Genomic DNA, 23,626 nt, shown 5'->3' with positions numbered 1-23,626 from the left:
GGAAAATGCCAGTATTATTTCCTTATCATGACATCATTATTTAAAATGAGTTTGAGAAAAATCTAGGGAATTATGAACAACTCAGATGCCAATACTGGTAAATTAGTGGCAGAATTTATGAAGAAGTAACAATCACCTGGAATAGGATGACTTGGGAAAAGTAAACACAGGCTTAGCAAATGATAGGGACACTACAAAATCTATGGAGAGTTGCTCTCTGTAGGCAAGGTGCAAGAGAGTGAGGAGCTCTGGGTGATGGCTGTTGTGGTGGGTTCTGCGAACACTCAGTACCCCCCCTCATCAATGAGACCTGCCAAAAGGGAGCTGCCAGATGAAAAGAAGGGAAGTCCTAATGCAGAAAAAAGGAGGGAAAACGTTTGGATTGGAATCAATAATACTTTTTTCACAGAGGAGGGCAAATCCTAGCATAATTGTGTTCTGCTGAGATCTACTGCATCTTGGATGGCATGAAGAATGATTTTGTCTTATGCAGAATCTCAAATGACACAATGACACTAACAAGCATGAAGTTCAAAAGAAAAATAGCAATATTTCTACAGTTTTGGAACTCTTACTCTCAAGGGACTACAGAAATTAGAGGTTTTTATTTGGTTGGTCAAATTTGTATAGGATAATCCATTTGGGATTAAAGACAAAAACACTTCTAGGGAAGTACTGTTATACACTTCTATTCTCATAAATTTCTTTGCTGTCTAACAGATACTGCATTAGACTACTGTCTTCATGTTAAAATTTTCACCACAAGGGAAATGTGTGCAGATTTAGAAATGTGAGAATACTCAGTTAAATTGGGAGCACCTTTTAACGATGTGATATTTTTCCCTATTTTTTCAGTCTCTGATAACATTACAAAAAAACCTTTGCTGATACTTTATGAACAAAACCACTAACATACATTTCAATTTTCCATACACATAATTTACACAGTATGAGTATATTGTATAAAAATTACATGATCTGTTATGGATATATCAGTAGAGGGAGATTAGTTTAGCAAGGTAATTCAATCTTTAGGTTTCTCTTTGGTGTATTTGTTTCTTCCTATCTAAAAGATTCAAATATACACCAACATCAATAAGCTCTTTTCTGAATTTAAAAAAGCCCAACAAAACAAACAAAATTACTATGTTTTACACAAATTCAGATGCTGTGACAGAATTGTTTTCCTTTTTAATTGAACCATTGTTTAGAGAGATTGTAAGTATAGTAATTCATCATACTGATGTAAAAAATTACATAGCTGCATAGATCATCAGTCTATTTATATAGCTGGATATTTTTGCAGGATAGAAGAATTTTCCTGGAGAAAGTAAATTTCCTGGATTGGATTAATGTTTTTTACATACACTTTCACATAATCTATGCTTCTTCTAACAACGACTTTTGTTGCCATATCTGCCTAAAGAATACATCAATTGAAAAACTACCTCAGAAATGGCAATGTAATACTTTTATTCCTCTCAGTTATTTCAACATCACTCAAGAGTATCAAATTTTCACCTCCAGATTTTGGTCAATATAAAATGATGCCCCATAGAAACTAGTAGAATGGTAAAACCTATAGTAGGTAAATGCATACTGTGTGCATAGCAACCACACAGATCTATCATTAATAACTCACATTAATGTAACATATATTGTTTTATTTTCCTCTGTAAACTCCACTATATCTCCAGCTGCTTTCTTCCATTTTCTCTAATGCCTTTAATAATGCAGATTACTATGGTTTGTCTTGTCTGATAATTTTAGGGTCATAAAACCTCTTTCAGAAACAGTGTCAATATTCACATATGACACTTGGTTTCATTTAAGCTGAGCTTGTTTGTTTCTGCAGCGGCATGTTTTCCAGGTCAGCATTCAAATTTATCTGTCTCCTTGTACAGTTCATATAAAAAGTGATAATTGGATATATTTTCTATCATAACCCTAGATCACCTGTAAAGAGATTGGAAAATTACTCTTAGTGTCAATATAACAACTGCAGAAAGTGAGGAAAAAATAATGCTAATTAAAACAATAAGGTTAATGGCATGGAAGAACATTTTCTTTCTGCAGCAAGTAGCACATCTGGAAGAGGCTTCACATCTTCAAACATACAACACCTCTCCTCCACAAAAAAACCTACCCAACAATACTGCACAGATGTCCTGTAAATAAATATCACACCACAGCAGCACAGCTACTGGGTTTATGGTGGACTTATTAAAACAATTCTCCACACTTCAAAATTGAGTTAACAATGTATATTCAGTGACATAGTGTGTGGACCCTAGCTAGCAGCTACGCCCCCCTCACTCATTTGCTCACTCCCTTACTCCTCCTGCAGCAGGATGGGGGAGAGAATCAGAAAGGCGCAAAGGAGAACTTGTGGGTCATGATAAAGACAATTTAATAAGTGAAGAAAAACCCCACAACATGTGCAAGAAAAGAAAAATAAGGCATTAATTTACCCCTTCCCATCAGCAGGCAGATGTTTACCGCTACCTGGAAAGCAGGGCCTTGGCGTGCGTAATGGTTACCTGGAAAGACAAATGCCGTAACCTTAAATGTCCCTCCTTCCTCCTCATTTCCCTGAGCTTTTAATTCAGATTACAAGGTCATATGCCATGGAACATCTCTGTGGTCAGTATGTGTCAGCTGTCCCGCCTGCATCCCTTCCCAACATCTTTCACACCACCACCCTACTTGCTATGGGTGCAGCGTGAGAAATGGAAAAGTCCTTGGTGCTGTGGAAATACTGTTCAACAATAGCTAAAACAGTGTGTTGTCAGCCATTGGTGTGTTTTAGTCACAAATCCAAAACACAACGCCATATGGGCTGCTATAAAGAAAATTAACTCCATTGCAGGCAAACCCAATATAATCGCCTCTTACTCCATACCATTTATGTTGTGCTCACTAGTGGGTCCCCCATTATCCAATACATCCTCATTAACCACCTTCTCCCTCCCCATCCTTTGATATATACACAGGCTTATATATTCCCTTAGTCTGTGGGCCACCTCTGTAAAATCTCCCTAAAATGTCCATAAAATATCCAGAGTCCGTTCAGCCCATGGCTTGGGTTCTGTCTTATGGTGAGTGCTCAGGAGAGGAGAAGTGGTGTGGTGTGTTGAGTTATTGGGCACCGAAGTCAGCTCAAGGCAGGTCACTGTTGCATTTGTCTAGCTTCTTGCAAGGCTCATCTTCCTGCTGTAGTACCTCCTCTAAGGTACAGCTCAGATCACAGGTTACCACAGCTTAAAGGTATATCCATTGCAAATGAATATGTAACTTATTTTAAATGGCTTCTTTTGTTGCTGTTTTTGCCAGTCTCACAGCTGCTTTAGTCCCTTATCCTCTCTTACTAAAAATGACCAAATTTCCCTATCAAACATAACCATTTTTTGTTTGTTTACATAATCGGGCAAGATAGACTTAGTATGTTCTAACAAACATTTAGCACTATTTTGTTGCAAGGTTAATCTCTGACAGAGCTTGTGCTTCCTAAAACAATTACGCATTGTAAAAATGAACAAATATATTTCTTTCTGCAGGAAAAACTCTCTAGCATGCTTTGAAATCATATGCAAACCATCAGTGTAGGTGATTTACATTTCTGTTGGCCTGTTATGATATGCACGTTTTTTGTGTTAGCTTCCAGCTCTGTTGCTGGTGGTGTTGTTTGATACTTGACATGAAAACTCCTCAGGTGTGCTTCCTTCAACATGTTTCTCTTTTTTACCTTATGATAGCAAAGGATATGATTCCTCCTTCCTCCAGTAAACTTGAGTTAGTAGGTGTCAGACACTGGAATAAATTTACATTATATTTATATAGTCTATCATCTTATTCAAGGTCACTGAGGTATGAAACGAATCATATTATACTGTCTGTTTCCTTACTTCAGGCAGTTATCACTGAGACCAAAAGTATCTTTCTGTCTGCTTTCAGAGGGCAAGATAAACATTAATGTGGTTCCAAAAAAATTCATTTAGTGTTGACAAGAGTTTAGAGTTAGGTCTTAAGTTCTTATTCTCTCCTCTCGTTTCCTCCAGGGAAAGAACCTGGTTGCCTTTTCTTCAGGTTTCCAGCTCTCATTTTCTTTTCAAAAGTAACACATTTTCTTTTTGAAATTTCTCCTTCTCACATTGCTGCTGGTCACAATAACCCTTTATGAAGAGAAAAGTAGATATGATTAAAATGTCCCTTAGTGGGCTTGATGAAGACATGGTAATGGCAGCAATTTCCATGCAATTTTCATAAAATACCTCAGCACTTACTGAACGTCTAAGTAGCTCTTAAGTACTAGAACTTTTAATCCACCTTGTCTAATTGTACACATTCCTACTTAGAAATGTTCTGAACAGTTCTTACAAGAAGAAGAATGTTCTAGAAATTAATATTGGGAGGTTATGCAATGTCCTTATGAAAACTGAGTACATTCTGTTAAACCATATGTGTGTACATGTGTGCATGTGCACATGTAAAGATCATTGCTTGCAAAAAGAAACTTCTAAGCTTTCACAGAAAAATAAGTAAAAAATTAATTTAGAGCTTGTGCTGAAATAAATCTGATTATTTTTTTTAATTGGACAGACACCAAATATAGCTGCTTTAAATTGGTCAAAGTAATTTGATATAAACATTTTCCTTGGGTTACTAGTGTATATCTCTGAAGCATGCTGAAGAAACAAAATATTAGTATTTCTGTATTTTTTAAAAGGATTCTTCATTAGATACTACACATGAATTACAGATGGCATTATTCCTGTTGTTTTTATTAAGCACCTGCAACAAGAACTAATCTGTCATGATATTGAAATAAATTGCAGTGAAGAGTAGGAAAAGCAATAGTTAAGCAGTTTAACTTTTATGTTGAATATGCTTGTTCACATATTGGCTCAAGTTTTCTTCAAATGCATTCAACCACAAGTTTTGCATTGACTTTTGTAGGAGCTAGATAAGAATTTCCAAGGGCAAAAGCTATTAACTGTAACGTGTATTATTAATGTGTTTATGTCTCCCTTACTATATTTATTATAAGCACATTAATGAAAATGCCATGAATATTAAGGCTGATTTATAAGAATAGGGTACTGTTTACAGCTAGATTACTGCACACTGGAAATATTTTATTTAACTTAGCTACATGTATTTGCAATTTATTAAGACGCTTGTATCACTCCAAAGAACAGTCTCTATTAAGAAGATCAATGACCTGCAGGTTTACAATGGTTTTTTTCTGAACCTCAGTTTTGAAGGGGTAAGATTTTTAAAATTTGTATTGAGAATAAATTTTTATGCAAGAAATTTACCAAATAATACAAATATACTCATAAGGTATGTCATAACCCTTTTTGAGATAATAAAGCAGAATTTAATAACATTAACAAATATACAGATAAAATATATAAAGTCCCAAACTAGTCTTCTTGTCAGGTACCACCTGTTCTCCACATTCTGTATAGGAAATGACAACCTTATATATATAGGGGGGGGAAGGTATTGTTCAGCCTGGAGAAGAGAAGGCACTGGGGAGACGGTATAGTGTCCTTCCAGTACCTAAAGGGGGCCTGCAGGAAAGCTGGAGAGGGGCTTTTTGCAAGGGCATGTAGTGATAGGACAAGGGGGAATAGCTTTAAACTAATAAAGGTAGATTTAGATTAAGATATGTAGATAGATTAGATATTAAGAAAAAATATACTTACTGTGAAGGTGATGAGACGCTGGCACAGGTTTCCCAGAGAAGCTGTGGATGCCCCATCCCTGGAAGTGTCCAAGTCCAGGCTGGATGGGGCTTTGACCAGCCTGGTCTAGTGGCAGGTGTCCCTGCCCATGGCAGGGGGGTTGGTACTTGATGATCTTTAAGGTCCCTTCCAACCCAAACCATTCCATGATCCTATGATTCTGTGATAAGCTGAAATGGAAGCTAAATTGAGAGCTGAACCAGATAATCATTATAGGTCCCTTCCAACTAAAAATATCCTATTCCATTCTATGTTATGCTATGCTATGCTTTTACATTCTAAAAGATACAGGAAAGCACTACCATTAGACACCTAACTTCCAGGAAACTTTGGTTCACGGTCCAGGAGCTACATCATAGAAGATACAGCCTAAACAGATGTGGCCTCGCAGAGGTAGATACAGATATAAGAGAATGAAATTACACTTGCTAGGATCCATGACAGCTGAAAAATCCGTATCCATACTCTGCAGCTTTTAGTAGAATGCTGTATTAGAGTGTCATGTAGTACTAAGGAAAATTAAGTTTGGTGAAAAAGGGCAGCATTTGTGAAAGTTTCCTGGAAGTTCCTGCAAGATATCAGAAACTGCAAATGCCCTCCTGAAATATCTGGCCAGATAAGTTAGTATGGGGGGAATCAGTGAGTAACTGACCTTGTGACCAAGAATATATTGTTTTTCTTGAACTTATTTTTATAATACAAACTAGATTGATGTAGCTCTGAAGGTTACAGTAAGACTTAGGAAGTGAGGGTCAAGCATCTGTGATGAGTGTTATGAATCCCTGAGTGAATAGAAGAAATTAGTTTTTCATATTACTTATGAACTTTTAAAAAGTTATATAGGAAAGCTGAGGGATTAAAACAACAGAAAAGAAGGTTCTGACCTAACATGAAGAACTAGCACCAGCACACCAGAAGCAGTAGCAGAACCTGAACTCCCCTTCTGTGATGCATAAAATCTGTCAGCCATATCTTTCTTTATTTGTAGTAGACATACAGGTAATTTGAAGTTAATGAAGTCACACTGTAGGTAATGTAGCATGTCAGTCTGTTTGCATTTTAACGTAATATGGTGTGCTGGGTCTGTCTGTGCTCGACAGAGAACTCCTTTCCCAACTCCCTTGAGAATCCATTTGGAGAATGGACCAAAACTATCCTTCAGTCAACAGGCAGGCAACAAATGGAGCCGCGCATGCCTCAAGAGTGTTGCCCTAAACTTCAGGCTCATTTTGTATTTGAAAACAGACCATGAAATATTCTACAAAAGATACATATATATCCATACATCTCAGGAAACAGTTATATCTCCTAGTGGAGGGGTTTGTAGCTAAAGCATGTCAGTTTTCAATTTGTGTCAGAAGTACAACTTCTCTTCAGAGAAAAGAAAATAACTGTTCTTTTTGAAATTTATTAAATTTTCTCTGTGAAGTTACAATAATACCTACATATACACAAACTATTCTCAGGGCATTTGCAATACATACTGCACATTTGCTCTAAATGATAAATAAATACATATTTACTTATTGTAAGTCTCATATTTTTACAATATTAAGTACAGTAGGTAAGCTTCAATCACCAATACATAAACTAATTTAACTTGATAATTTGTTATGGTCTGGTCAGAGTTCCAATGTAATGTATTCATCGTATAAGGTATTTGCCATGTCATGGTTGTCAAAATGAGCTACTAAATATTGGACTTCTTAAACTCTGGACCAAAAAGAGCAACATGATATTAAAAATCCCTAGTATTTTTTAAAGGACACTAAGGACAAGCACTGGCATGCAGGGTTGTTTTTTTTTACAACAGTTACATATGTAACACTTATTTAAGTTTTAAAATCAGAAAACTGGTCTCAGTTGTTTTTTTCTAACAAGGAAATGGATAATTAGCTGTGAAATGTCTACATATAAGCAAAATGCCTCCAGACTTTATCAACAATGATATCTACTTAAAGTGGCAGGAATACTCTAAGGGAATTTGGCTATTTTCAGACATTCTCTGAAACAAAATCCAAAACCCCAAACCATAATATTTTCTTTATTTAGTGAAAAGCAATAATTTTTTTGGTTTATATGATATTAATATAGAATGATGAAAACACATTTAAAGGTAAGTGGGCAAAACTTGCCATAATTGTTGCTTATGTTCAAGTAATTAAAAGGCACAGCAGCTAGAAATACAGCACTCTGACTGCAGAATATATTGCATAAAAACTCAGGGATGCCATCAAAATTATATTTTGTAAGCTGCAAAATTCTATCAAATATTCATATATCTTAGCCTCATTAAATTACAGCTTAGTGAAAAATATGTTGTTCCGTGGATGTAATTAAAAGATCTCAAAAATTTTTAAACAGTCCTCACCATGCTGCAAAGTGCCTTTGCACTTTCAGTGATAACATTACCATTCTCAAGAAAACAGTAATCTTTTGCATATGTAAATACTTATTTTAAAAGTAATCTGTTGGACCAGTGGCTTCCAGACCATGGTATGAAAACTAATCAATGTCCAGAAAAGTGTCATAGTGATCCTCAGATAATCCTGAAATTATAGCAGCTTTTACTAATTTAAAGTCTACTTGAAACTTACCTATGTTAGAACTGTCCTCATATTACTTTCCAACTTTACATAATTTTCACATTCAAAAGCTTATTTTGCTATCAAATAGTTCATGTGATTGATTTGTGATTGATGATCATATCTTAAACAGACTTTTAATCATCTTTGACCACTGAGGTCTGGTTTGGGAAACAAGCTGATTCTAGCAGCCAGCTGATCTAATTGCTAAATCAGATCAATGGGTTTTAGCAGGGAGAACACGTTGCTTCAAAAGCATGAACTAGACTGTCATGTACTTTTTAAATAATAACAAGCTGCAGTTAAAATCTATATAATTAGCTGCTTCCCCCACCCCCCCAACCCCCACCCCCCCCGGCATGACTTTGAAGACTTTTTATAGAAACAATCCATGTTACAGGAAAAATTCTTAACCTATATTTTATAGGAAATATGTTTTATCCTGCTTTCCTGTATCCTTGATTTCTCCATAAAGTGTAATGCTTAATTGTATTTAATTAAATGGACACAGCCCCGTTAAATCTCCTATCCTCAAAGAACAAATACTGGTGGGTTATAAATAATCAAAGCTATGTAGAATATGAGTGAATGATGAACAGCTACTGTGAGAGAGGGAAATTACTTTACAAATTCCACTGAAATGCACATGAAGGGCTTTATTAATGAAAATGGAGAAACTTTGTATGCCTGGTGGAGCATGGTCATTCATTTCATGAGTGTACAGAGTAAAGGAGGAAGTAATGAGTCCATTCCAGATTGCTTGGTTGTTACAAGAAATGCTTAGATAACATTCCTTGCAGATGGAGGATTTCCAGAGAAGCCGTCTCTTTGCGAAAGGGGGAGTCAAGGAGGGTCTGATAGGGCTTGAAAGGAAGGTAATGCTAAATTTACTTTTCAATAAAGATCATGAGAAAATTATCAGACCATTCCAGATAACTGGCCAGTCCACAGCTTGAAGTGGCATCATGACCAAGTCCACAGAGACACCATCTCTTCGGTGATATTTTTAGGTCAGTTTGATTCCTTGGTACCTTTCAAGGAAACTAGAGACATAGACATCTTTGCCATACACCCGTCTTCTGTAGTGTGAACATTATGTAGTGGTAATATAGGCACTGCCCTAAAAGCACTGTCGTGAATACAAAAATTTCAGGGTGAGACTTAAACTTTTCCTTGCAGTGACACAAATAAGCCAACACTCTTTGATTCAGAATAAACACACACTTACAAAACACTGTAAATCTAATAATGCAAACTATTTTTTCATGTTGCTATATCGCAAAAGTAAAAAAAATCTAGTTTGCATTTCCTCACCTCAGTTGAGTACACCAGCCCCTGTAAGAGCAGAGTTCCCATGCCCCTGTCTTAAACATGTAAAAGGTAGCACACAAATCCTATTATAATCCATATTAAAAAAAAAACAAACAACAACAAAAACAAAACAACAACCACACACACCACACACACACCCCGACAAAACAACCCAAAAAATCTGTGTCTAAAGCCTCTTTTCAAAGGATGTCATGTTCCTTGAGTTAGATAACCATTCTCTGGAAGGTTTACCTGTCTTTGTTCTCTAATATCATACTTCCAGAGTAGTGCCATGCAGAGAGTCTGGAAGACTTCCACAACTACATGTCTCATCCACAGCATGATTTTTTTGAACTTCCCTATACATCCTGCTTGCATGGAAGGGAAACCTGGAGACATGAACCATTAAAGCCCAGATAAGATGCACAGTTTTCTAATCTAAACTCTGGAAAAAAAGTAGACTACCACAGCATTCATCTACAGGTCAGTTTGATACAGCCTTTAAGAGCAGGAGAGAGCAACCACACTCTGAAGCTACATCAACCTCTGGCAACAGATGATTATGAAAATTAGAAGGAGGAAAAAACACTAGGATACCAAATACTGATTTTCTAAAAGAATCTCTTGCAACAATTTACTCAATCTCTGTGTCCTTAAATGAAGTTATCAGGGATTCAAATTTCTAAACATTTTGTGTTGTACTGTAAGTACATACCTTTATCAAAATCAGATTGTTGCTGTAGCTGCTTTGAGTTTCTCAAGAGTAACATAAAATGTTAAAAGCATACCAATGAAGATGGCAAATATTTAGATTTCAAATACTGAATTAACATTATTTGTGTATTTCAAGCATAATGATGTGTTCTGTTAACATCCACTTTGAGACTTTGTAGAACCTGTGTTATGTCTGTAATAAAGAAAACAAAACAAAACCAAAGAAGTTTTTCCCTAACAGAAACTTACATGAAATGGAAATAAAATGGAAAGAGCATGGCAAGAATTCATGGAAATTACCACTATGACACATCCAACAGTTAATGTACCCTGTAAGCCACTTCAGTTTCACCTTCAGAGAAACACATGTGGATACAACCTTTCAAACAGGCATACTTTGTTTAATTTAAGAATTAAGTTTGGGTGGAGGGAGAATTTATCTTTGAAGAAGTGTTTACCAAAGGCTTCTAATGTACTCAGTATTTATGAGCTATTACACCCAATAAAGCTGGTTGGGTCCAAAAGAAACCTTCACTTATAAAGAGTTTTTAAAGAGTTAGACCTGTAGTGAATTGGACTCCTGGATTATAAGTGTTTGTTTGATTGAAGTTTTCTTTTAGGAACTTTGCAGTCTTGTATCAATGGTCCTGATTTAGAGGTTGGTTTTTTTTTTTCTGAAATCCATATATTTTGATTCCTCTGGAGGAGTACAACTGTGCAAGCCATAAAAGAGACCAGAAAGTTGATTTTCAAAATCAAAAGCTGCCTATCCTCCCTATATAGCAGGGTCTCCTTTCTATGACTGATTTAAAGAGATGATCAAACACATGCACGGGGCCAAAAACCAAACAAGTCTGCACAAACATATCCTTCAGTAGCTACAGAATGAATCTATTACTTCAGTGGGGCGTGAAAAAAAAGTTTGTAATTATTCACTTGACTGACAAAGCCTGAGCTGTAAAAAGACTGAAGCTAGTAAATCTGGAGAGAGAGACAATAGGAAAAACTTAGGAGAGGAAAGTTTTGCTAGTTTTTGTTCGAGCAGGTTGTGCTACAGCAATAAAAGTCAATTGACCAATTTAGAACATGGAAACAATCACTGCATCATACTGGACACAATGAAAGTAGCAAAAGAGCACAGATGTAAAGCTCTCTAAGCCTGCTGCTTTTCCATTGGATTAACAGGGCAGACTGGTGCTTCCAAGTGAAAGGACAAATTCAGGTTTAGTAGTCTGTAACATTGGTTTAAAATGAATAAAAATGTTGTTCTCTAGAATGCTTAAAAAGGGATGATCCACACTCGAGTTTTCAATTCAAATCCCAAAGTTATATGTTGCAATAGTGCATTGCCCCAAAGCAGTGAAAACAGATTGTTCTTTATTACCATGCAGCCCAATCTCATTTAGTGAAAAAAAACCCAACAAAACAAAAAAACAAAAAAACCCAACCAACCCTGTATTTTTTGATGTAATGTAATAGGTTTGACTGGCAAGGGTTTGGTAGTGGAGGGGGCTACAGGGGGTGCCTCTGTGAGAAAATGCCAGAAGCTTCCCCCATGTCCAAGAGAACCAGTGCCAACGGCTCCAAGATGGACCTACCACTGACCAAGGCTGAGCCCATCAGCAAAGGTGGTAGTGCCTCTGGGATAATGTCTTTAAAAAGGATGGGGGGCGGGGGGTGTGGGGTGTGGTGGGGGCAGGAATCTGCAAAAAACCTGCAGCAGAAAAGGGAGTGAAAATGTTTGAGAGCAACAACTCTGCACACACCAAGGCCAATGAAGAAGGAGGAGAGGAGCTGTTTGAGTTACTGGAGCGGGAATTCCCCTGCAGCCCATGGTGAAGCCCACGGTGAGGCAGGCTGTGCCCCTGCAGTCCATGGAGGTGAACAGTGCAGCAGATATCCACCTGCAGCCCATGGAGGACCCCACACTGGAGCAGGTGAATGCCTGAAAGAGCTTGTGAATCAAGGGAAGCCCAGCCTGAAGCAGGTTTATTGACAGGACATGTGAGACCCTTGGGGGACCCACACTGGTGCAATCTGTTCCTAAAGGCTGGCACCCCATGGAAGGGACCCATGCTGGAGCAGTGTGTGAACTGCAGCCCGTGAGAAGGACTCACATTGGAGAACTTCATGCAGAATTGTCTCCCATGGGAGGGACCCCAGGCTGGAGCAGAGGAAGAGTGTGAGGAGGAAGAAGCAGCAGAAACAATGTGTGATGAACTGACCATAACCCCCATTCCCCATTTTCCTGTGCCCCTTGTAGGGAGGAGGTAATGAAATTGGGAATTAAGTTAAGCCCAGGAAGAAGGGAGTGGTGGTGGGAACGTTTTTTTCTTATTTGAATGGGAAGAAATTAAATAAATTTACCCACGTTGAGTCTGTTTTGCCCATGAGCATAAATGAGTGATCTCTCTGTTCATATCTCAACTCATAAGCCGTTCATTATATTTTTTCTCCCCTGTCTGGTTGAGGAGGGGAGTGATAGAACAGCTTTGGTGGGCACCTGGTGTCTAGCAAGGGTCAAACCACCACATACATAAAACCAATCTTGCTGAAAATTTTACTTAAACATTAACATACAATCAAATTATAATTGGCTGAGTTGGTTCTAGTCCTTTTAAAAGGGCTCATGGTGGCTTATGCATACAATGAAAATATTAAAGATACAGAAAGAATGCCTGTTACAAAATATACATAAAGAATATCTGCAGGAGTTGAACAGAGCCCCATCAGAAACTAAATTTTTTATTCTTTCAGAGATTTTCATGAAGACTTCAGACTACTGCTATCAGTTTTGAAATGAGGAAAATAGTATGAATTGGCAAAAAAAATTAGTTACCAACTCATATAGAATAAAACAATAGCAGTTGAAGTGGCCTATTTCACAAAGACCACAAGTTCGTATGATTCCTCTAAATGTTCCTCACACTATGTGAAACAGAAAGGGTGGATAAAAGGGGCTAAAAGCACTACTAAATCTCCACCTAAGTTATCTTCAAAACATTAGCTGATGTGATCGCTGCTGTAAGAGTAATAGTGGAGCTTCCAGAAAAAAGAAGGAAGGTGAAAGCTCACATGTACTCAGGCAGAAAAGAAGAAGCATGGAAAAAAGGCATCTTCAAAACAACAGAAGACCTTAGATGGCTATGTTCAAATCCATAAAGGCATGCACTTGTCTAATGAAAGATACTATAAAGCTGAAATTTGGGAACCACAAATTGACTGCTGCCTATAAATTCACCAGCTTCTTGGATAAGGTGGAGTTCAATATTTTGAGGGTAAATACTCTGTATAGGATCCAAGTTATACCACCAAAGCAATGGAAGGAATTAATGCATACAGGGTGTTTAAAGGAATCATCTTTTGGAGAACATAGTGAACACTGTTGCAGACCTTTTTTTAGCCAAAAACGAGCTATCATCAAACATGATAATTATAACATAGACATTTATAAATGTGAAGCTTAAATAAGCTAAATGGTCCTAAAAGATAGATTACATTTTATTTTTTGAAACAGATATTTAGACTTAAGATTGCAGAAAACTTTAAGACACTGGAAAATGTATATCAAATTAATTCATGCTTATAATGATGTGATTACCTAAAAGAAGGTGACATTTACTTTTACCTGCTATATAGAATGTAGTTGTTGCTACCTACATGTTTACCTTTTGGAGTATGTTCAGAAGAAGAAATTATAGCCTACAGGAAACATACTTGACTTTACAAATGCATGTAGGTATATTGACATAGTATATCTACATCCTTCCCACATGCACAGTCACAGACTTGTTGATCTGACATATATATACCTCATACCTAGCATTCATTAGGACTTCAGATGGAACCTGAAGTTTACATCCCATGAACTCTGTCAGATGAGGCAATAGACCAGCTTTTCAAAATTTATTTATTTAAAGCTTTTACTAAAATGGTTTTGACTGACAGATAGGAATTTGGAGTGCCCCTCCCTTCATTTTAAACGAGTGGAAACTTTTTCTAGAACATCCCAGCTGGAAAAAGAGCTGAACTGAAAACTGTCCTGGAAATAGATTTTGCAGAACAATCAAAAGCATGGAAAGTGTCATATAACAGCGTATGAATGGCAAGAATAAAGTTACCTGGACTCGAGTGTTTTAATAAAGAAGAAATAGGTGATAATGAAAATAACAGATAACAGATTAAATGTGATTAAAAAGAAACATTTTTACCTGACATAATTTACTGCATCAAGATAATGAACTACAAACGAAGCATTGAAATGTGATTGATAAACATATTTATTATTTTGTACAGTGTACAGCACTTCATGGAACTAATTACCTAATGATAACACAGAATTATAATGTATGTTCGTCCTTCAGTTTCCTGACTTTTTATGACATCATTGACGTTTCTAGTTTCCTTGTAGCAGGGGCAATTGTACTACAGCTTCAGTGTGACATCTCTCAATGTCAAATTGACTGATTTTAAAATTTTAAAACTTGGAGTGAAAAGTTAAAATAAAATATTTATTTTTCATTCCAAAATCTAGATTTGTACATAGATACATATAAACAGAAGATTTAAGTTGTAATATTAAGACATTCCTAGTAAGTATGTTTTGTTTATGCTCCATATTATAGGAAAATAAAAAGAGAGAAGAAACTGCCTCTTAGATACTCATGGCAGTAAATAACTGCTGGAATACATACTATTGACCATGGACTACTATTCTAAAGCAGTTTCTGCTGTCTTGGCTTATTCGCTTACCCTAGTAGCCTGAATATTTAAAATGTGTCTTCAATAATGAAACTTCCAGTTACAAAGCTCCCTGCTGAGAACACTTACTTGAGACTATTAACATTTTGTCTTTTAATTTAAAGAAAATTATCTTTTTAGCTTCTTCATTTCCATCTTTTTTCTTTCTGGTCAATGAGTCAAAAAGAAAACAAGCAAGCTTGAATCAAAGAGGCAATATAAAATATTAGTCCTGAAAATGAATGTTAAATTATATGCAATATGTTCATTTTTATCCTTTTAATGAGGGGGAAAGGATTATTATTAATAATACAGTACATTTCAGATCAAAGGTATCTGTAACTTTCATTGCAATTGGCTTGTCTCTGTGATTCAGATTAACTTTCTTCATGAAAGTAAAAGGTCATTAAGAAATTAAATTTTGAAAACTCTGCCAGTACAAAAAAGGGGATTAAATTGATTTCAACATTATTACATAGCAGGTTATAGGAAATTAGTTTTAAGAAATAGGTACTTTTCCATTCTAAAATTAAACACCATTTTTATTTTAAAACAGTATAGTACCCAGGATGCTTTTACAAACTCTTGAAAATGGAGGAGTTATACATTGGTAAAAAATGAAGCAATTTGAAATGCAAATTATTAAATAATCGTAAGCAGATTTTGAAAGTGACCTCTCTGACTTAAAAAATACACTTTCTGTAAAACCAGATAAATGTTCTTCAAAATAAAATGTACATTAAAGATAGTAACTGGTAATAAAATAATCTAAATTTCTATCCAATTTTGTTGCTTCAGTTCAGTCTTACAGCATCCTTACTTGCCATTGAAGTGTGGGGACTTAGATAATGCATTTGTCGGGGGTCTTCAAAAAAACAGATCATCTGTTACATGCCTACTAACCTTCATATGAGAAAAAATGTCTTGGATCACTGAATTCAGCACCCTCCTTATTATACATAAATAGCTCATGTAGTCACCTACAGAATATATGAACCTTTATCTTAAAATCAGGTAGGTTTCTAGATCCTGCAGAAACTTGGAACTTCTGCAGGGTGTTGTAGATCCTCACTCTGCTGATTGCTAGAAACTTTCTTTAATTTCCAACATACATTTATTCACTGATAATCTATGCTCATTTGTTGTTGTATCTGCATATTTTCTTTGCTTCAAACCTCCATATAGATCAGTGATTTTCTATTCGTCCTTTTTTTGTTAGAGAAAGCAAGTTAGCTTATTTTGTCTCCTCTCCATTGCTGACACTCATTATAACTACATTTTTTGAAACCAAAGTGACTCTAGTATTTCAGCTTCAATTTATTTTTCTTGTGATGGATAACAAATCATTTAGGATATTTTGAATGGGAATGAATCACTACTTTACATAATGCTAGTAATACACTCCTACCCATAATAGAAATATCAGTACTGCAAAGGGTAATAAGTATTTATATCTTAAAAAATCTCTTTCTTAGATTTTATTATCCTTTAAATGGGAATGAAAAAAGCAGGAGTGCCCTTTTAAATTAATATAGGTTTTCTTCATATTTCTAAAATATATTTCTTTCCAAAGCAAGAAAAAAACATAAAACCTAACCAAACCTACAATGATGTAGTAATGCAGTGCTTCAGAACAGCTATTGGTTATTTTCTTACAATCTTTTGAAGCTCCCTATGGACTACATAAGATGACACGAATTTTAGTAACCATTTAGACTTTTTCCTGTTTTAATGCCCTTGGTTATTTGATGTAGCATGATGGAACAAGTTTCTTCTTTACTATAATATAGGCAAAAAACACACAAAAAGCGACTGTTTTCTTCTTAAATGGAGAAAGACTCCTGAATAGCAATGATTTTTGTAATGTATATTTTAGGTAGGTATGTCTTACTGACTGCATGCAATGAGTATGTGCATCTGAGAGGGGAGGTGTTACAATCACAGGGAAGAAAAACCTGCCGTATACTAGCTGGTTAGAAAGCAACAATAAAAACTATCCTCAGAAATGTAAAGTGAATGCTTATAGCTGCCCTGCATTTGGCTAAAAAAAAAAGGAAACCTCTTCAGACTGTGCAATATTTGAAACAGAGCTGCCTGGTAAATATTGTGTTTGGAAAATTGTTTTTTCCATTGAAATATTTACATTTTATAATGACAGTGCATTTATCCCACTGCCTATGAAAAAAAATTACATCAGGTACCCTGCATTCCTTTCTCACTGTTCAAATGTGCCAATGTTTCTGCAGACTTTCACATTAAGCTTCTGCATTGGCTTCCTTTGTATTTATAAGGTTTAGAGGAGAACAGCTCTGGCAGGAGGAAAAAGAAGACATGAAATATTTTGCCTCTGGTCTTTACATTCTCTCAATACCTGCTGGACTGGAAGAAACAGGAAACACTGTGTCAACATCCATTATATTTTCTAGCAGAATGTTATTAATGAAAAATAAATTAACCAATAATATTCCCAAGGGTGAACCCTGCAACACATTCATACGTTTTCATAAGCTAGTTTACATACTGTATCTGCCAGGTCTTGTTGATATAAACCAACTCACTTTATAAACTCACTTTATGTGGTGGTTTGTGATTCTCAACACTTTTTAGACTCCGTTTAAAAAAACGTCATTCTAGCTTTAAATTCTCTGAAATGTGTCTTATGGCATTCATCATCATTCACTGAATGTAGGATTAGACTAAAAGAAATAATTGCATGAGACTTTGTTCATAATTTACAAATAAATTATTAAGTAATAATATTTCCAAAAATCTACATGTACAGGAAGATTTTAAAAACTCGATTGCTAAAACAAATAAAGACAGATTTCCAGCAACTTTAGCTAGTTATCCTAGTGCATTTAGGAGCAATGCATAACAGAACCTGTTTGTGATTTGGTGCTCTGTTCCAGCATAAAATTATTTCAAGTTTCAGCAAGCTATTTCTTTAATAAAAAATATTAGAAGGAAAGCAAAACAAAACAAACACCTGTAGAAAAAAAGAAATTTCAAACTGTCTTTGGAAAGTGCTTAGAGATAAAGCAAATTTTATAAAACCAATGGCAAGTCTGGAATCCTCTAGTGAAAGCCTACAAATGGTCATAAATGCTAAGATGAACTGAGGTGATAAAGACCACAGACAAGAACAGAAACAAAGGCTGTGGAAATGCATGGTGGTACAAGGACTGAACAGGGGATTATATCATGGATCATTTGGAAGAAGTTGTCACTTTCAATATTTGCATTAGCAAATATTAGTTCTCGGCAGGGTGGCTACAGCTCAGACAAATTCAGAGACACCATCTATTCCACCCCAGAAAAGTGACCCCTGTCTCCCTCACATCCCCAACATACGGGCAGGCTGCAAACACTCTGCCTGAGTAGGTCTGGCAACAATCTTCATGTGGAGGAATCCACAGGCCTCTGGGTACACGTGTCCTCTTAGTGCACTCTCCAGCCATTACTGATCCACAATGTGTGGGCTGGAGAATGGCCTTTGGCTGTCCTAAACTCTGTCCTCTCTCATAGAAGGCACCAAAGAAAAGAATCTGTGAAAACCTTGAGTGTGGGAAAGCAATTGAATAACGTTGCCAACTACAGCTCCACAGGGAACACAAAGCAGCGACATGCAAGCCAGTGTCAGTTCACCCCCTTCAAAGATGAAAGTTATCTCAACAAAAGCTCCTAGCTAATGAACTCCAAAAAGCTGTTGATAGATGTAAAAGAATCAGCATGGTTATCTGGCATGCTACTATAACATGAGAAATCTTCAATCAGCATGAGCAAACTAATTTTTATTTCATATCCAAATCTAAAGCAAAATGAAAGGATTCTACAGCTGCTTATCCACAACTTTCTCAAAAGCTTTCCTCCAGAAAGAGCAGAGTAAATGATAGAAGCAGAGATTGTCTTTACAAAGCGGTGTTGTTTTGTTTTTGGTTTTGTAGTTACATATTTATGCAGCAGTGGCATCTTGTCTGCCAAAAAATTAGTTAAGAACTTTTTGAGTATAATGGGGAAAATTTTCATTTCTAGCACAATTATTCATAACTTTCTTCTGTTCTCTGACACCAAAACAGAGTACAGTTTCACTGACTAGGTGTTTAGGTTTTGATATTTTTTCCTTTAATTGCATCTTTTTCAGCAAAGCTATACACTACAGCGTTTTGTGAAGTGTCACCAGAGTTTCACTGCTTCTTGCCCCTAACAGTATCCCAGCTGACATAGTTAAGCGTACAAGAAGCGATAATGTTAGATAAAATTATTAGTGGTTTTACTAATGGTAAAGTGGTTTTACTAATGACTACTCTATTCCAATTAGTCGTTTCACTAATTAGTGTCTTTATGGCTAACTATGAAACTTCCCAATTGTAAAATTGTATCTTGTCCTAGTAAGCGATTTCTTTGAGCAAAGTTAGAAACATTTTAATCTCATAAATAGGGAAGTGACATTCCACCTCTGCCTCAAATAAGTGTGCAACAACAAAAAGGAAAAATGTGTACTTTTCTGCTCATTCAGAGGAACATATTATCCTTTCTCAGTCACAAGCAACATGCACAGAAACTGCCAAGCAATTAATTTATTGCATACAAAACAGATTATGGGATTACTCATGCTCATATGGAGTCACAGTAAGTAAATAAGGCATTTATTCATGTCTTATACAGCTATACTTTATTGTACTATAAAGTTGAACTATCTACCTATCTTACGGTCATCTGTCTAGAACACCAAAACACTGTACTCCCTAAGATTGCGTTGAATTACTATTTAATATTTTAAAGTTATTAAACAAAATAATAGAACTGTCTAGATAGTACCATAAAATTTTACATTTTAATTTTGAGGATTACCTAACAGAGCATCCACTTCACATGTTACTCTATTTACAAAATCATTTACCTCCTTCCACTTCACAAAATAAGGTTTCATTAAGAGATCAGTGCAGCCCAGAAAAATAAAATGAAACGCACAGAGGTTATTCAAATTCCCTTACCTCTGCACAGCTTATAGGGCTCCTTTTTGAGAAGGAACTGAGTAGACAGGTGGGGTGTGAGCGGTCCCATTGAAGAATGGCTCAAAGCTGAGAAGAACAATGGGATTTTGCCATTAACTCATTAATTCCTGTTACAAATGTTGCCCTTCAGGGCTCCTTTTTGTCATTAACTCATTAATTTCTGTTACAGATTTTGTTCTTCAGTGTTCTTAAGAGATGTATCAGTGCAGTCATATTTACTATGATAAAATATAAATGCCTTTAACTGAAAAAGACCTGATTATCTGCTACTGAGGCTTTTCTGAAGAAAGCATCAAGTTCTTTATTCTTTTAAAGGCACAACTTTACTTGATGTTAAGAATTTGTTTGATAAATCTGAAAGACAGAAAAGGATTATTCTATTTTGTTTTTTAAAGCTGTTACTATTTCTACAGAGATTATCGAGCTGCTTACCAGGCTTTTTGTTGCTTGGTATGTGCCATAAAAGCAAATACATTTGAATTTTAGGTCTCTCTAGAAAAAATATATTCTAAATATCATGATTTAAACTGGTTAAATTTTAATCAATCAGTACATGCCTTTAGTGCTTGGTACTATACCTTCATGTACATTGGGAGGAATTTTATATGCACAATGTGAAAAGCAGTGGCGCATGAAAGTAAAGTGTTCAAGAAAGGGCAAGTGCTATCAACTTCCCTTTAGTTTATTGGTGTAAAAAGTAGAATATTGAACTTTTCAGAGATGTTAGGGCTGAAAAAAAACCCTCTAGAAATCTCTTCCACATTTAAAATCTAATGTTCTAGAACATTCATCTCACAGTAGTCAAAACATTGTTCATCACTTCACAGCAAGTACCCTCTGATCATGTCATGTATTTACTCTTGGCAATATGGTGTTACTGAAATACACTGTCTGCCAAGTTATTATTATTATGGAAATTCCTATAGGCACCCACAAATACCCTAGAAATACAGATGTGTCTTCTTATTTCTAAACATGGCCTGTTAATTTCAGTGATTACAGCAGTAATGCTTTCCGACGGGAAGAGCTCTGCACATTTGCTGAAGCTGTCCATACCGTCCACCACTGCCATGCATCTTTTATGTTGACCTTCCAGTTCTGGGTGGTTTTGTCCACTCTTGGCATTTTAACTCACTCTTTAGCCTGGTTCTAAACATCTGACTCCTTCAGATACTTTTCTTTAATGTCAACATTTTCTGTTTATTTAATTCAATGGTTCTCTGACTAGCTTATTGTTTAATGAATAGATTAATTTATTGATCACTCACCTAATGTATCTACTACCTGATTAATTAATTAGCTAATATAGCCTGTTATTTATATACTGTGAGTTGTCTGTTTACCTTAGTCTTTGATTATGTGATTTAGTTCATCCATTGTTCTATAGATTCTCTCTGATCACTGGTTTACAGTTAATTACATTGATTTCCTGCATAAATAGCTATTTCAGTATCTACTTCTTCCATTGATTATCATTTCACAGCTGTTATGCTCACAATGTATAGCCTCTGTCATATCTTCTCTGCAATGTCTTCTGTCCCTTCACATCCATACATCCATTATCTTGTGTATCACTTTCCCGTCACACATTCCTATCAGCTTTGCTCAGATACACCTGAGTTTCAGTTAGGTGCTATTAATCCTTCAATAGCCCTCTAATGGAAAGTGGACTGAAACACTTGAAAATGTCTGCAAAATTTCTCAGAAAATCTGAAGAGTGGAATGAAACCAAGCGGTACATTTCCACATAGTTATGGAAGACTGATGTACATGTGTATATATATATATATATATATATATACTAATCTGTTTCCTTTTTGCTTCTAGTTATGTATTCTCTAATTTGTTTTGTTTTATTTGTTTTATTTGTATCCTCCCCACTTCCTTGCTCTGTACCTTTCTGGAATTCAAAACAAAAAGAAACAGAATATTAGGTACTTGCATAGCCTAGATTAGACCCTTGTAACTTAGCAAAGTTCTGAAAAAACTTTTGAGTCTTCAACTGAGCTGATAATACATTTAACATGATTTTGTAAGACTTAGAGTCTTCAGGCCCAAAAGGTGTACTCTAGATCTTATCAATTAAAGAGGCAATGGACCCTATCATCATCTGTCATGATCAATTTGCTAGAAATGGAGTTTTTAATTCGACTGCCAAATATCTGTGTTCTACAAGCTGACGGTGAAATGATTTCTAGCTACAGAAATTGAGGTGAAACATATGTTCTTACATTTATTCCTTTAAATATAAATAATAAAAATGTCTATCCAAGTCATTGACTAGTCCTGCACACCACTGTGGCAACCTCACCTACTTTCCATGTCCTAGACATCAGTCCACACACCTTTCTAAATATTTCCAGAAGACTGTCAAATTCAAAATACTTACAGGCAAAAGTAAGAAGTCAAACTGAAACCTCAACATTTTCAAAAGTCAGATATTGAGACCTTTTAGGGAACCAGTTCATGAGCCATAGATGTACTGTTGAATAAACTTTGGGTATATTCAGTCAAAGGAAAAAAAGGAAAAATAAAAAATCCAGGCCTCTGCCGATTCACTGACACTGACCATTAAATGACTACCAGCCACTTACTTCTGGATATCTTCAATGAATACACTAAGTAAATTAAAGAAGATGCTATATATCTGTTTTTTGTCTAAATGGGGTTTTCTGCTCTACTGATACTTCCTATAAGCCTTGGATTTAGTGGATGCACTCTTTAAAAAAAAAAAAAACAACAAAAAAAAGCAAACCAAAACATAAATTATTTCTCTCTCTCTTTCTCACTGACACCCACAAGCACTCTCATCCTTCATGTTTAGTTGCTGACATAATCTCAGTATGCCAATATCTCAGACTACACATAAAGTGGCTTAAACGCATATGCCTTGTCTTTCCATTCAGGGTGTAAATTTTAGAATGCATTCTTTCACACTGAAAAGTTTTATGAGTTATAGGGGACAGTGGGGAAGAATTTAGTCATGTCAGTAGCTAGGAACATGATTAATGCATTAACAAAGTCATATTTAATGTGCCCAATGGGAAATTCTAAATCTTCAGGGTTCTGTTTTAATGGTCTAAATCTGAATCTTTCAATAACTGCTTAGCATTGAATTTTTTGTTTACCTCAATCTACAAAACCACTTTTATAAGCTTGTTATAAGATTGAACAACACGATCCAAGGTTTGTTTGGTCTTGCATTCATAAGATCTACAACTTGCAGAAGAAAATTAGGAGAAACAAAGAAGGTCAGAAACAAAGCAAAAAAGTAACCAAAAGCATTCAGTGGTGTTACACTTGACTAAAATGCTTTTCTAAGAGTAATTTCTAATGTTTCCGAGTAGACCTCTTAAAAGCAAACCGAACAAAAACAATGTGATTTGGAACTCAGTAATGCATTCTGAGAGGTACTGCATTGATTAGCACCAGCAAGACTATTAGCATTATCCTATAAGTTTAGACACAGATTCACAGACCTTCACTGTAACTTAATCGTATACAAGAATCT

The 23,626-nt window shown here is 35.8% G+C and overlaps 1 long non-coding RNA gene across 1 annotated transcript; it reads right to left on the bottom strand.

Moving 5' to 3' along the window:
- Positions 1–868: 868 nt before the first annotated feature.
- Positions 869–22,630, bottom strand: LOC130144738 (uncharacterized). Its single transcript, XR_008820229.1, has 4 exons — positions 22,505–22,630; positions 20,095–20,181; positions 5,712–5,920; positions 869–4,172 (listed from the first exon to the last, which is right to left on the bottom strand). It is a non-coding gene; the product is annotated as an uncharacterized LOC130144738 (long non-coding RNA).
- Positions 22,631–23,626: the final 996 nt, after the last annotated feature.

Source organism: Falco biarmicus, chromosome 2, assembly GCF_023638135.1.
Source record: "Falco biarmicus isolate bFalBia1 chromosome 2, bFalBia1.pri, whole genome shotgun sequence".
NCBI lineage: Eukaryota > Metazoa > Chordata > Aves > Falconiformes > Falconidae > Falco > Falco biarmicus.
This window is presented reverse-complemented; position numbering and strand designations above follow the sequence as displayed.